This window comes from Leguminivora glycinivorella, chromosome 8, assembly GCF_023078275.1.
Source record: "Leguminivora glycinivorella isolate SPB_JAAS2020 chromosome 8, LegGlyc_1.1, whole genome shotgun sequence".
Lineage (NCBI taxonomy): Eukaryota > Metazoa > Arthropoda > Insecta > Lepidoptera > Tortricidae > Leguminivora > Leguminivora glycinivorella.
In genome coordinates this window covers 25,151,506-25,166,791 of record NC_062978.1, presented here as the reverse complement: position 1 = coordinate 25,166,791, position 15,286 = coordinate 25,151,506, and the positions used below count along the sequence as shown (strand labels likewise).

The 15,286-nt window shown below is 36.4% G+C and overlaps 1 protein-coding gene and 1 long non-coding RNA gene across 12 annotated transcripts in view; both read left to right on the top strand.

Moving 5' to 3' along the window:
• Positions 1-376: 376 nt before the first annotated feature.
• LOC125228462 lies at positions 377-2,683 on the top strand. Its single transcript, XR_007177285.1, has 3 exons — positions 377-418; positions 880-962; positions 2,619-2,683. It is a non-coding gene; the product is annotated as an uncharacterized LOC125228462 (long non-coding RNA).
• A 4,021-nt stretch (positions 2,684-6,704) lies between these two features.
• LOC125229246 (mucin-17-like) overlaps positions 6,705-15,286 on the top strand; it is a 148,223-nt gene continuing 139,641 nt past the window's right edge. For 10 of the 11 annotated variants that reach the window (XM_048134056.1, XM_048134064.1, XM_048134062.1 and 7 more), the window contains exons 1-2: positions 6,705-6,814; positions 7,039-7,142. The gene's annotated coding sequence lies outside the window, so the exon portion shown is untranslated. Of the gene's footprint in view, positions 7,143-15,286 lie in introns of all 11 variants that reach the window. The other variant, XM_048134055.1, reaches the window with a different exon arrangement.

The window sequence follows — 15,286 nt, the reverse complement described above, 5'->3', positions numbered from 1 at the left end:
ACTGTTCTTGGAAATTGTAACGTTGTTTCCGTAACAACATATAAACTTTCTCTGGATTATGGAAAGCAATATTTGTAGGACCTCAAATGAATGTCATGGCATTTAAAAATAGGCATTGTAACTTGTCCAAACTTTAATTTTGTATTTTTGTATACCTAAATAAAATTATGTAGACTAAAAATCCAGACTTAGCATAGATTTTATTTCTGCTACATTGAGTTTAAATAGTGTATGTATCAATTTTCAGTATATGAAATGGATTATCATCATTGAAGAACATCAACCAGCTGTCGGCAACATGCAGGTTGACTGAGGAATTCTTTTTTTTTTCTTAACCAGTAGATAAATATAAACAATCTTAATGATACGTGGTCACGGACCGTTCCCCATATATCTACTGACTTCATATAAATGAAAGGTACTTATATTTTATAATAGCTCGTACTATTTATTAAATTTTAAAGTTAATAGCTCATGGCATTAATATTATATTTAGATAATTTAGGCGAAGTATAGCGATGGCAATAAGCAATGAAGTGAAAATTAAACTTACATTAATTTATCCTAATTTTATTGGTTAAGCAAACTTATTACTAACTCATTTATGTCCTAGCTCATGTAGATATGAACTGCTAGGCAGGGGTTCTCAAACTTTTTAATATTTTTTTTTCCTTTTGTACATTTTGCTGTATGCGTTGTTTTTTCTGACACAATATTTCTCATGGGCGTGTCTTAGTTCCAAAAATTAAGCGACGCGCCCCCGTGAATAGATAAATGAAATAATATTGAACCCAATTTGGCAGGACCTAACTCTAAAACTAAACCCTTTTCTTACTCTATCTAATATTATATTTCTAATGTCTGACTATTTCCTTTCAGTGTCGCTGATCTGCACTACCAGCTCGTTCAACGTTACTGACCACAAAGTAATCCGACAATCAGATCGGACCTGGTCATGTTAGGTAAGTTTACATTCCTACTGCGTACCACATACTACATACGATTTCTGAACCTCAGTAAAATATGGTTTTATAGTAGTAATGGTGCTTATTATCTATGCCTACTTAACAGGAATATTACAAGTTTCAATCAATTTTCATAAAATTATTTGAGCAATTGTGACAATGAGCAAGCAGTGATGGAGTTAAGGTATGGCGAGGTACGACCTCCCAGATGCTGGTAATGCTAATATTTCGTAGGATATGTTTGACATGGTTGTAATGAAGTACAGTATGTTGGCATACTCCTGACTTGTGTAATATTGTATAAAAGCTGTGTACACAATCTACCGAACATAATAATTGTATGGTTTTACACTTACTATTTTAGACTAGCCTACAGCTTATCATGTGAGGTAACGAACTCATGTCATATGGAGCTATTAAAAATCTTATTTATACATACATACTTATTTGTATTACTACAGTAAAAATATATACGTATAGAAAGTTGAAATTCGTACAGTGGATTTAATTTATTGAAATAATTGGCAGATATAGGCTATGGTGACCTCTCACCATCAAGAGAGACGTATGCTTGTTTACTACGGATGTAATATGAAAATATATGATGACTTATAAGCTAATGAACTTAAATTAGTCCTAATATTATTAATACCTATATCTTAACAGACAGAAACCTGTTCTTCTCACGGCTGCATTACAGTGACAATATTTGGTACAAACAATTTGCCAAATTATTGTATGATGTATGAAATCCTGTAAGCCAATATGTAGATTATAGAGTGACAACTAAAATGCAAACAAACCATCCATCGAAGGAGGTACTGTCATAGTATAACATGCGTGTAGCTATTCAGCATTCATAGAAAAATGGTGGGATGCCACCTACAATTTTGTACATCTGCGCGACAATAAATAATCGCGCCCCCATTAGCATTAGACTAGAGCCTATCTTCTTGTATTACTAGGTCTTAAATCTAGGGCTTAGGTATCCTGGATTATTTTAGGAAAATAACCTTACATCTAGACTGTAGTTATCCTGCCTATGAATGAAATTCTGTATAACAAGCCTGCTAGGAATATGTATATCATCAGAGTGTTCATAGACTATATAAGACAGCATCGAAGCTATCCGATCTCCGGTGTGAAGTGCAAACGTGATGTGAGCTTTCAAAATAGTCCTGAAGATGGCAGAGCCTGCTATGAAAATGTACTAGACATATAGAGAACTATTTGTTTTAACATGAAATTCTATTGCTATTGTACATAGTTCACACATTTATGTTTCCAATTCCGGTCACGAAGTGGCAAACTCTTCTAAAGTGCTTAGCTCCGCGCCTCCGGCCTTTTATTTTAGGTACATGGGTATTTTTTCTATAAGTACCTAGTATTTTACGTACTAGCCCCGCCTATCCCACAGCTAGAAAAAGATACATTAAGGCACAGAATAAATAATAGTACTGCGCATAGGCGCAAAGGAACGTCAAGATGTGCCAATGCCAACAATTGCTACGTAGCAATGCAACCCGAATGGTGCTAAAATTGCCTAATCGGGACAATATTTAGTTCAACCACTGCGATTATGAGCTAATTTCCTAGAAATATATTTTGTCATAGTTTACTATGCTAATTTAATTTTATTATTTTATGTTTCAGAAGATACCAAAGATAGGGGATGAACATACAATCGATTCTGCATCGATGCATGACTTCGCTCGGAACGCGGCAAGACAATGGAATAAAATACTACAGACGTGTTTATTAACAATAAAGTTATTTTTGTTTTTATGAAATAGCGATTGAATAAAAATATTAGGTATATGAGTTTTATTTAGAGATGAAATAAGTCAGAAATACAGCACACCCACTCGTCTTCACAGCAACAAATGTAGCCTGGTAAGGCTAATAAAATAAGGTTATTAAAATTCTGGTTACTCGGCACCAAAAGTAACTAAACCTCCGCTCACCTTACTTATTTACTTACTTACTTGACTAATCAACAGTATAGCTAACCCCCCTTTAAATATACCCCGTAAATTTGGCCTTGTGATCGTCTAGCGTGAATAAGTAGAACCCTTCGATGTGAACCGCGATAACCTAGATCCTTTAATGAGTATCAGCTGTATTTTTGACTAATTTTTAAAATTTTATTTATTTATATTTTAAAGAAGAATAAAGGTTATTGTAGCATAATAATATAGTGTTATAGTGGAGTATTATATCAGATTTAGGCCTAGAAAGTTATATGTGAGAAAATTAATGACGTGATGAAGAAATTTTAGAATAAAAATTAGTGAGTGAAACATACATGAAAGAAATATTAAAAAATATTTTGGTAATCATCCGCTACGCCTTATTAGTGGTCCCGGCTTGGGCAAGGGCTTGCGATACGGTATGGGACCCCTGACCTGATCAAACCACTTTATCAGGATCCTAAGCAAGTAAGCCTGAAGGGCTATCTATCTAAAAACTAACCCCCTTTTTGTTTTGTCTCTTTTTCCCTAGCTAAACCCCCCTTTCCCCAATACTGCTAATAGACCATAACTTCTCGATCTTTCTAATGTTTTATCGAAACACCGAGCAGTCGCTAACTTTTATAAGAACTAAGCAAGTCTACTAACTTCTCTAAGCTTTTGACTTTCCATCAGTGGACGGCGCTCGCATGCCACTGGGCCCTATAACAAACCTATGCTTTTTATTCCAAAGAATAGTTTGTTTCCCTAACCAACTTGATAGAATTTACCTTGAAAAACTAGTTAGCAACATTAAGTGTCCCGCAGCCACACCGAAAGATCAGAAATTGCTACCACAATTATTAATTTCACTCAAATGAATTAAGTAATAAGAGTTTTTATAAATTACCAATATTACCACATATTTTAAGATAGTAAACACCACATTTAAAGTCCATTTAAACCATATAAATAGTAGTAGTTAAATTATTTCTCCACGATACACGCTGACCAATTATAATTTAAGACCAATCATAACAGAACTCTACTTTCATAGAAATAGTGTGTGACTCTACCCTTATCCTAATGTTTTTCCTACTCTAACATATCTGAAACACAGACCCTCACTTACCATAGATCTTGTGTTCAGAATATGTGCAAGTGTATCCCTACTAGAACTGTACAGTTCAGCCAGCGAAGCTGAGATAGGCAACCTATAGGCTTGTGTTCTGATCCCCCCCTCTGCTCTTGCCCGCGGGCTAGGGTAGCAGAGAGTAGATCGCCCTATCCGTGTATATATCCAGTATTCTAGGACACACCAGTACCAGCCACATGAGAGACCCAGCTGCGATCAACTTTACTTAGATGTGGATCGATCACAACCGAAATCCCCAGCGACCAACGCCAGCATGGACTAGAGCACCGAGTAAATAAATATAAATATATATAGGACCCCAGCCTCAAATACTGCCGACTTCAGTGAGCAAGGATTACTCCTAATGTCTTTCGTCAATCGTGAAAGTCCTCACTTCCATCTAACAGTTGGACTCTTTGAGACCGGTGAGAAAATACGCTTTTGTAAGTAAATAAAAGCGCCCAAGCCCTCCACTTGGAACAAAAAGACCCCTAAACGCCTTATGTTTAACAGCCGCAAGGTATAAAGCGCTTAGCCGGACAACAGTCTGTCACAAACAATGATCTGGCTTATAACTTTCACAAAATAACCCCATAGAAAATTACTAAATCCAATTTTACTGACCAACTAAACAAACGAGTGAAGTTTCCTTTACGTGCTATAATCTAAGCTTAGTTTTGCAAGAATTACTCCCTACAAAACCAAACACAGACTTATCTCCAAGCACCAGCCATACATCGACCCAGTCTTTGTATTGCTTGACGGCACTCATGAAACAAAGCACAGAAAACTTCACTATACACAACAATTTAAATGTAACACTACACTATAAATAGAACACTAAATTAACCCCACAACTGACGGTAAAGCAATTCCACCACAGGTCCAAGTTCAACTGTACGACGATATTATCCCCGCACAATCAAACAGAGACACAATTTCAAAGTTTACAATCACTTAGAATAATTTCCAAGTAAAAACAAACAAAGAAACAATAGCAGAACAACTTCACTCACCAGTATAACACATGAAAGCCAGGGACATTGTTAGTCTTGTAGATATTTGAAGAATGACGCGCGTCGGCTCGCTCCGACCCTTTTATAGATTCTATCTCCGACTTCCGACTTCTGACTTCCGACTTCTGACATTCGACTTCCGACTTCTGACATCCGACTTCCGACATTCGACTTCCGACATTCGACATTCGACATTCGACATTCGACATTCGACTTCCGACATTCGACTTCCGACATTCGACATTTGACTTCCGACATTCGACATTCGACTTCCGACATTCGACATTCGACTTCCGACATTCGACTTCCGACATGATGGCTACTCAAACGTTTGCTTTGTTTACTAAGTCTTATGCCCTATGCATTAGAGTTCACGATTTACACACGGATGTTTGCTTATCAACAGATGCCGAGTGCACGTGTTTTAGAGAGAGACAGAGCTATTGATATTGATACCTATGTAGTCCAATAGTGGAGCGTTCCGTAAATCGATAAATATTTATATTTTACGTAAATATTATTTTGTGAAAGATTGTTTAAATCAATTTAGTAAATAACTTTGCAATGAAAGATCACATTTATTCCTAATTGTTACATTGAATGATATATTCAGGAAGCATAATAACCAATATTATTAGTCATTATTATTTCTTTGACTTGTAAATGAAACCAAGACATAATATCGGAACGTTACTCAGCTGACAACTGTCAGTGTCAGTATTCCGTCCATGTGAACGTAGTTTATTGATAAATACGTTTTCCAACCTGTTTTGCATCTAATAATAGTGAATTTTATGAGTGAAGACGTGACTAAATATGTGATAAAGCTTCAAAGATATTATTTGTCAAAATATTCAATGAAATCTCAAAGAAAATATGCACCAAGAAAGTTGGTCAAGGAAAAGTTGATTCGCCGTAAGTTTTATATGTAATAACGAGTCCATTTCCTCGTCATAGACGCTTGTTCTGTTACAGTAGTTTTAAATTATAGTTCCTGGGAAGAACTGAAGAAAAACTTGATTCCGTTTATGGGTTTCAGACCTTATACGATAGATGTCGCTGAGAACCATTTAATTGATGTAGGTAAAGAATGGCGCTAAAACTGTAAACGGTCAACCAAATCTTGGCACTAAAATATTTATTGTTGCTCTGTATATTTACTTACGTATTTAATTTTCCCGTAAATAGTTTGTGACTAAACAAAGTAGGTACCTGTATGTAGGTACTTATAGGTCAGTTTTATTAATAAAATGACATGAATCTAGTCAATATCATTGACCGTACCTTCACCAGCTCCGTAATTGTTTTACTATCATAGCGCAATGGAAACTTTTTTTACTAAAATAGTTTTCGCAAACTCTCATTATGCAATTCGCGTATTTTTGCTAAGCTTCAACATTTCTGTACAATACTGGGTTGTAAACATTGCAAAAATTAGTATTTAAAATCAGTGCGTGAAAAAATTCCGAAAAGGATGTTTTGGTGAAATTATGAAACTTGAAACGTTATTGTTTTGTAACACAACTTTAGACTAGTTTGTGGCCAGAACGAAATGGCCCCTTTAGTGTGTATGACATTTCATAGAGCATAAGTAAGGAGGTTGTGTTAGTGAGTGTAGCGGGTCTAGATAAACTAGCTGCAATATCAGGGATTAACATTCAACACATGTTAGAGTGGGCAAGCAGAGAACGCCGCACTGACCGCAGTCGAAACCCGCACGTCCTAGCGTACGCTCTCCACGCTCGCAAGGTACGCACTTCCCGCCACTATTCAAACTTGGAACGTTCGAACCTTTTTTCTTTCTTTTATTGCAAGCGCACTCGCGCGTTCAGCCAAAACTAAACTGCCAGTGTCCAAATCGCGGCCGTTGACATCGGGTCCTTTGAAATGGAACGCTTTACAGAAATTCATTTTTCGAACGCGGTTTTGAATATTGGCGGGAACGTGTGACGTGATTTTTTTTTAATTGACAGTGATCGTGACTAATCTGCCTGAAAGTGAACAATGGTGAATTACACTTAATATTTATCAGTGCTTTTATTACATCAAGAATTAGAAGAAAGTTTTTAATATAAAGGTGAGTAAAATGCATAATTAAATGGGTATTACGGTAAGTATCTTAAAGTGGCGGTGTTGTTACTCAATGATAAATTTTCTGGTGTCTTTCGCTTTCTAAAGACTCGGCCATGAGTGCGGCCGCAGTCACGATGGATAAATTTGCAATGAGAAATGCTTTACAACACTTTAATTGTAACAAGTTGTATTCAAACTGGTTATAGTATCCAGGAACTAAGCCATGCTTGAACTTACAACTACTCGTGCGTCAATAAGTAACTTAAAAAAACACGCATAAGAAGAAAAAGTTCAAAATACAGGACTTAATTTTCTTGCTAAACAGAAAATATCCTGTTCGGCGTTTGTAATAAATTTTAATATAAATAATTAGTTTATAACTGATTTACAATAACATTCTGTGCCACGTTAGCAATTCAGGACCTGGGGGCCGATTTTTGAGTCTCACTGTCACTAAAATACCGGTTGAAAACGGTGAATTGCCCGCAGGGGGCCGATTTTTGAGTCTCACGGCGTTCGAATTCAGAATATTGTCACTGAAAATAATAAGCAAGTCACCATTTTCAACCGGTATTTTAGTGACAAAATCCCGTATGCGAGATTCAAAAATCGCCCCCCTGTGATTTTGAATTACATAGCCGAATACTTAAAGCCCAAACTTAACCCGCGGCGATTTTGATAGCAAAGACTATGTTGCAGGTACCTGGTGTACTAATGCACATTATATTTTTTCTAAGACAGCAGCGTAACATATATAATAATAAATAAACTCTCCCGTATCCTTCACAACTTTATTCGCTCAAAAAATTAACAAACTTTGTGCCCATTTGTTCGCCCTTCTCTGTAAAAACGTCTGTTATGATCCCGACGAATTCGATCCATATCGTTATCGTATCCAGAGCTGATTTCTGACGTAAAATTACTAACCCAATGAAACCGTTCGTCTGAACGTAAATGGGCTGCTAAACTACATAAATATTGCATTAATATAAAATAAAGACAATAAGCAGCGAGCGTAAAAACCAGTTAATAAAACTGAAAGTGCGACATAACTCGGAGCAGGCGACCGTTAAAATTAAAACATTCCATTTCATCTGTCGCAAACGGTAATTGTAATTATCTATTACGTATAATTAACAATAGTTATACGAGGTAATATAATATACAGGTGTTCAGAACACGTATAAATATCTGTTAAAAATCTTAATATTGCAAAAACGAAGTGCAGAACTATCGTCTCAGTGGCGCGTTGATGTCTTTTGTTCTTTGAAATTACTATAATCGTTTTGATATAAACTTTCATACATTAACGCAGACCTGTATTCCCGAAAGGCAGTGCATATGAAACTGCTGAAGTTTCAGTGCCTCTCTTAGCCATACAAGAAAACTATGTAAATTGTGATATTGCAGTGACAGGTTGTTATCCCATACCACAATTGACTAAAAAAATTTAATATTGCAAAAACGAAGTACAAAACCGTCGTGTAAAGAAAGACCGCGTTGAAGTCGTTTGTTCTGGAATGACTTATACTATAAGGTTTTCTGGAGAACTGTAGCAGTTCAGGGAGTTTAATAAAATAATAAATATATTATATTTAATATAATATAATTTACACGTAAAGTACCTATTAAAAAAATATAAAACATAGTTTTTTATAGGATACATAGGATACATAGGATGAATAAATTAAAATATGTATCGATTTTATCCGCTCAAAAATATGTACCGAGACCTTATTCCGCCGACATAAAGTGCTATGGGACATATTTTTGATAAGTTGTACGCACCCATATTTTTACACTTGACTGTACTAATATTTTATTCTAACAGTTAAAAATATTGAAAAATACTATCAAAAGTAACTGCCACCCGTTTACATACAAACATTAGGCACACAAAATAATACATACATTATACATTGATACCTTTATATTTGTAACAAAATAAAAATAGCTGTTACGTATTGGTGAAAAACTTAAGAGAGTCACCTGTTGTATGTGTGAGTGACGTGTTCGAATAGAGAACACATATTTAAAATTAGTAACACAAACAAAACAAACGCCTATTCGAACACGTCACTCACACATACAACAGGTGACTTCCTTAAGTTTTTTACCTATACCACAGTATAAGGAATATTCAGTAGTTAATCTCCGGCAGGTAGATGCGGGCGGTCTCTACTGCGCAAGGTCACGCAGGGTTGAACAAAATCTTCGTACAAAGTAAGTTGTTGTTATCTAATAGGTACTATTAGGTAACTGTACGTATTAGTATAACAATACCACACCAGTCAATATTGAATACACAAAAAAATTTTATTCATATATTAGTATTATAAGCGCAATACTAGATTGTGTAACGATCCCGAGCAAAATGAGATATTCACGGGGACGGCTTTTCACATCACGTATGTGGTAATTTATATGTTATACTTAGATATTATTTAAAACAAAAACGCACTTTCTACTACGTACCATTCAAGTAGGTACGTGTTTTTTTCTTAAATACTGACGAAATAGTATTTACACAATATTTAAGTAGGTACCAATCTTTCGAGATAAATAAGATAGATCGCATCATCTACCTAAATAAAAAACAAGTATTTGGTTGCAAAGTAATTAATGTCGTTACAGGTAAATCCTTATTGATTTTAATGCATCACTATATCTCACTTTTACCTAACGCTGCAAAAATATAAGTATAAAAACCACTTACTTTTCTGGAAGTCTAGGAATTGTGAAGAATGTTATATCCGGATTTTTAGAACTGTTCTCCATACATCCATAAACAGTAACGAAATGACCTCGGCACTGACGTCATTTTCACACACACATAAAAAACAGCGCGCAAACGCGGCCCCGACTGTCCAGCCCAATAATTACCAGTTTCGCATGTTTTCGCTGCATGCGAGGGGAGGGAGGGGGACACACCGCGCGGCGTGAAGTTTGTAAGAAGAGTTATTACTGGTTTATACTGTGCCTATACTTTAATTTAGTCTAAACAAACGCATTAAGTAAACATTAACAAAATTATAAATAAATGAATTGCCGAAGTTACGTTACACTTCATAGTTAATTAATCAAGTTATTTTGCTCTTAATAATTGACATTGACACGGGAAAAGTAGTCTGTTTTATTTAAGTAATAACAATTCAAAGCCTATTCTATTGTAACAATAAACAAATATTTTAACTTACGTGTTACATTTCTCGTCATTCAATTTTCTTCACCTGGCGCTGGTAGCCTAGCGGTAAGTACGTGCGACTTTCGTTCCGGAGGTCGCAGGTTCGAACCCCGGCTCGCACCGAAATGTCATTTGATATTTGCCAGTCACTTTTCGGTGAAGGAAAACATCGTGAGGAAACCGGACTAATTCCAAATAAGGTCTAGTTTACCCTTCGGGTTGGAAGGTCAGATAGCAGTCGCTTTAGTAAAAACTATTAGTGCCTACGCCAAATCTTGGGATTAGTTGTCAAAGCGGACCCCAGGCTCCCATGAGCCGTGGCAAATGCCGGGATAACGTAAAAAGGGTGATGATGACATTTCTCGTCATTGCTCTAGTTCCTGCACCCATTAAGCCCTTAAGTATTGATATCTGTTTCGCCCAAAGGTTAGCTGGTAGAAAATAACTTCTGGCATTGTTTGCCTTTTGAAAAAAATTGTGTGCAATAAAGTTTAAATAAGTAAAACGAAAAGCCGTTGGCCCAGCGGTAAGAGCGTGCGACTTTCAATCCGAAGGTCGTGGGTTCAATCTATGTAAGAATGTCCTATAATATTTATTTATGTATGCGACTCCTAACACAATATGATATATATATTATGAGTTTTCAATACCTTGTCCACATTTAACCTTTGAATGCATTCGATACAGTTTCGAGGGTCGCCAGACTTGATTTTTTTCCTGGTATGATATTCTGGTAACTTACAACGTTTATATACCAATTATAAATGAAATTAAAATAATTGAGCCTATCCTACGCACATACCATTGCAGGGCACAGGCACAGTATAATAAAGAGTACTATTGTACAGTATGGCCACTCCCGCTCCCTATTGAAAGTGCCGCCCACCCGCTATCGGCTACCTCACAGTTACCGCCTGTCAAAAGTCCGCGACCAGTCGACCTGTCATATCTCATTCATACAAGCATGGTACGTATTCACCTACAAGAGCTTAGACTGTGTGCGGTAGGAACGCGCCTCTTTCATATTTATTTATTTTAACTTTATTGCACAATTGAAAAAAAAGTACAAATGGCGGACAATGCCTTAAGGCATTCTCTACCAGTCAACCATAGGGCAAAACAGAAATTCGCGAATGTGGGTGCAGTGAGAATAATAATTTAGAAAGTATGACAACTATGAGCAATTTACGACAACTATTAACAATATTATTTACAATCAATATAATACATAAATAATAAGTCCGTATAAATAATGACTTACTTGACTTAAAGTCCTATGTCCCCTAGGTGGGGGAGAGGGCGTCCACAGTGCGCCGCCACCTCGATCGGTCTTGAGCTTCGTGCTTCAATTCGCTCCAAGTCTTTCCAATAGCCTTAGCCTCTGCAATAATAGTCCGTCGCCAAGTTTGCTTTGGACGGCAACTTTTTCTTTTTCCTTGGGGGTTCCAGTCTAAGGCTTGCCTCGGTATATGGTTTAGACCCCTTCGGAGTGTGTGCCTGTGCCCAATCCAACTCCATTTCCGGCGCTTAATCTGCTGGTCGATCGGGGTTTCATTGCAGAGTCTCCACAGGTGTATAAATAATAGTACGTCATATGTGCCGAGGTGTGCATTTAAAAATGTAGCTAAGCTTTGGCGTGACTGCAGCGAAGACATAAAACACAATAGTCAAATTCGCGTTTGCATGTCTAGAACTATAAACTGGTTATTGGTGCTAACACTGTGAGCTAATCGAGCCATCTGACCTAGTAGCTGTTTCCTTTATTTGCCGTTCAGGTCCAATTCTGTGGCGTGCTTGCAAAATTTAATAACTAAACTGGATTTATTAATTTACATATTTTGCGAACCATTGCGAACGATAATAAACAGACAGATTTTAAATTGACCCAAGAACAGAGTTTACATAATTATTTATAGTATTTTTTTTTTAATAAATCAAAAATTATATTTAACAACATCGCGAACGAGCATCTTATGCAGGAGTAGTAAATAACGGCGCTCACGGCTCATGAGAGCCCGGGCCCGCTTTGACAACTAATCCCAAGAGTTGGCGTAGACACTAGTTTTTACGAAAGCGACTGCCATCTGACCTTTCAAACCGAAGGGTAGTTACCCTTACTGGAATTAGTCCGGTTTCCTCACGATATTCAAATTAAAATATCAGAGAACATAGAATTTAAAATTCATAATCAGTTTTGTACTTGACTAAAATACTTACCACGAATAACATTTTCATCTCAGTATACATACCTGCATCGGTGTAAATTACAAGATTTTTTAGCTATTTATTGTATACTATACGACACGACTCGTCTGTCACTCAGTCCATAACTTATGTTGATGTAGGTACTGGTAGAGGCTACGTGAACATATTTTCTTAGTTTTCACTTCTACTTTGTAGACAAAAAAGTTACTTCATGTTAAAAATGCTGTCTAAAACCATTGTAGCTATGAACCTTTACAAATTTGATTTCTATAATCGCCAAAACATGAAATAAAAGGCTATTAAAATACTAAATTCGTACGATCAAATTAAATTGGTAGGTAGGTACGTTGATTTGATAAAGGTAATAAAACGAATGAACTTGACTTTCGACTAGTGATGTGCAAGTTGCGGAAACTTTCCAAAAAAATCTTAAATTTCTTGAAAAATTTACGAAACTTTCGCGAAAAATAAAGGGAATTTAAATTTATGAAATGGAAAGTTTCCGTTCATACAATTGTCCATACAAAGTATGGAAAGTTTCCGAAGATTTCCTATGTGAAAATTTCAGAATTTTGGAAACTTTCCGTCGGCACATCAGTACTTTCGACTGTAAATATTACTTGTTCTATTTATTTCGATTGTATTTCTGATTGTTTATTTGGCCGACTTTGTGTACATCAATAAATCCTGCACGGGTAGCATGGCAGGCCGTCCCTACCGCACTATTAGTAAGTGCGATAGGGACGGCCAGATGTTTTATCATTTATCGCGCGACCATAATTGCCTGCCTGCTTTCTATACCTATACTATACGACTATGTTATGATTATTATATATTACCATTGTAATTATCCATACTATCCAAACTAATATTATAAATGGGAAAGTGTGTGTGTCTGTTTGTTTGCCCGTCTTTCACGGCCAAACGGAGCGAGGAATTGACGTGATTTTTTAAGTGGAGATAGTTGAATGAAATAGGCTACTTTTTGTCTCTTTCTAACGCGAGCGAAGCCGCGCTCAAAAGCTAGTAACATATAAGGCAAGAAATAAATAAAGCTTATTCTTAAAACAGTTAGTAACACTGTATAGCCAACATGTCAATCGTAGCGAACGAAATGCATCTGTCACTGTCGTCAGAATATGAAGTGATAAAAGACAAATCGTTTCTAAAGCGCAACCTATTATCACATAGTGCATTGGTCAAGCACCTTGTAATTGTATTTCTTCTGAATTCTAAAAGACCATTGAACAGAGTCATGTCGGAATGTCTTATTATCTGTAACATTAGCGTTACCTAATTGGCCACTAATAGTAACACATTAAGATGACCAATGTTACACCTTATATCTCAGTCATAAGGTTTTCCACAAGTAGTACCTAAAGTGATGGTAATACGAGTTCGACTGACCAATGTTCCACCTTATATCTCAGTCATAAGGTTTTCCACAAGCAGTAACGTGGTGGTAATGTGAGTCCGAACGAGATGGAAAGTGAAATGTGTGGTGTCGCTGCCGGCTGATTTAGCTGGCGACAAAACACGCGCTTCCGGCAGAAAAAAATAAAAATAAAAATAAACATAATGTATGCTGCTACGCCGCGGTCCCGGGTTCGAATCCCGGTAAGGGCATTTGTTTGTGTGATGAGCACAGATATTTGTTCCTGAGTCATGGATGTTTTCTACGTATATAAGTAATATATTATATATATCGTTGTCTGAGTACCTGCAACACAAGCCTTCTTGAGCTTACCGTGGGCCTCAGTCAATCTGTGTAAGAATGTCCCATAATATTTATTTATTTTATTTTATTTTATTTATGTAAGAACAGTGAATTTTTAAATATTTGGTCCTTAGTTTTTACATGCCCAGACGCTATACTAGGTCGTACATATGCTAAGGCTATTTTAATAACTGGTCCAGAATTAGAACTGAATTGGATACCTACGAATCTGATCGTTTAGTGTCTTTAGTATAAACTATAAAATTGTTATCAACCAGAAATGTCACTTCTGGTTCAAATAGATCAGATCCTCGCTCCGATAGTATTTTTCCTTTAATTTAAAAATATGTAATATCGCTCGCAGACGTTTCTGCATGATAAAAAAAAAACAAACTTAAATTTATGACAACATAAGTAAGTTTTGACGACCGGTCTGGCGCAGTCAGTAGTGACCCTGCCTGCTGCGCCGCGGTCCCGGGTTTGAATCCCGGTAAGGGCATTTATTTGTGTGATGAGCACAGATATTTGTTCCTGAGTCATGGATGTTTTCTATGTATTTATTTATTTATTTTTATTTAAGTAAGGCCCGTATTTAAATAGGTCAAGACCACAGATTCATGACAAGCTGATGGCATGAACCCGACTCACACTTGGCCAGTTTTTACCTGAACTGGCTAACCGGACTGTATTAATAATAAAATTCGTTTATCATCGACAGCAAGGCCACGTGAATAAAATTTAAGGTGCATAATACTTTCTCTTCCTGCGCGTTTTTTGCCGGCTATAAGAAATGGCGAACGACCAAAAGTTCAATATGTAACTGTATTACCAATCAGTATTCAGAATTCAAGTTTTGATTTTCAAGATATAATGTATACGACGTTGTCGAAAACGACGTTTTACACAATTTATGACAGTAGGTGACGGGTTAAGAATTTTTCCCCTCACTAGCTCGGAAACATGTGTTTTTTTTATCCTTTAATACCAGCGAGTAAGAACGCATTTTCTCCACTAGTGGATAAAGTAATTCGACCTTGAGTAT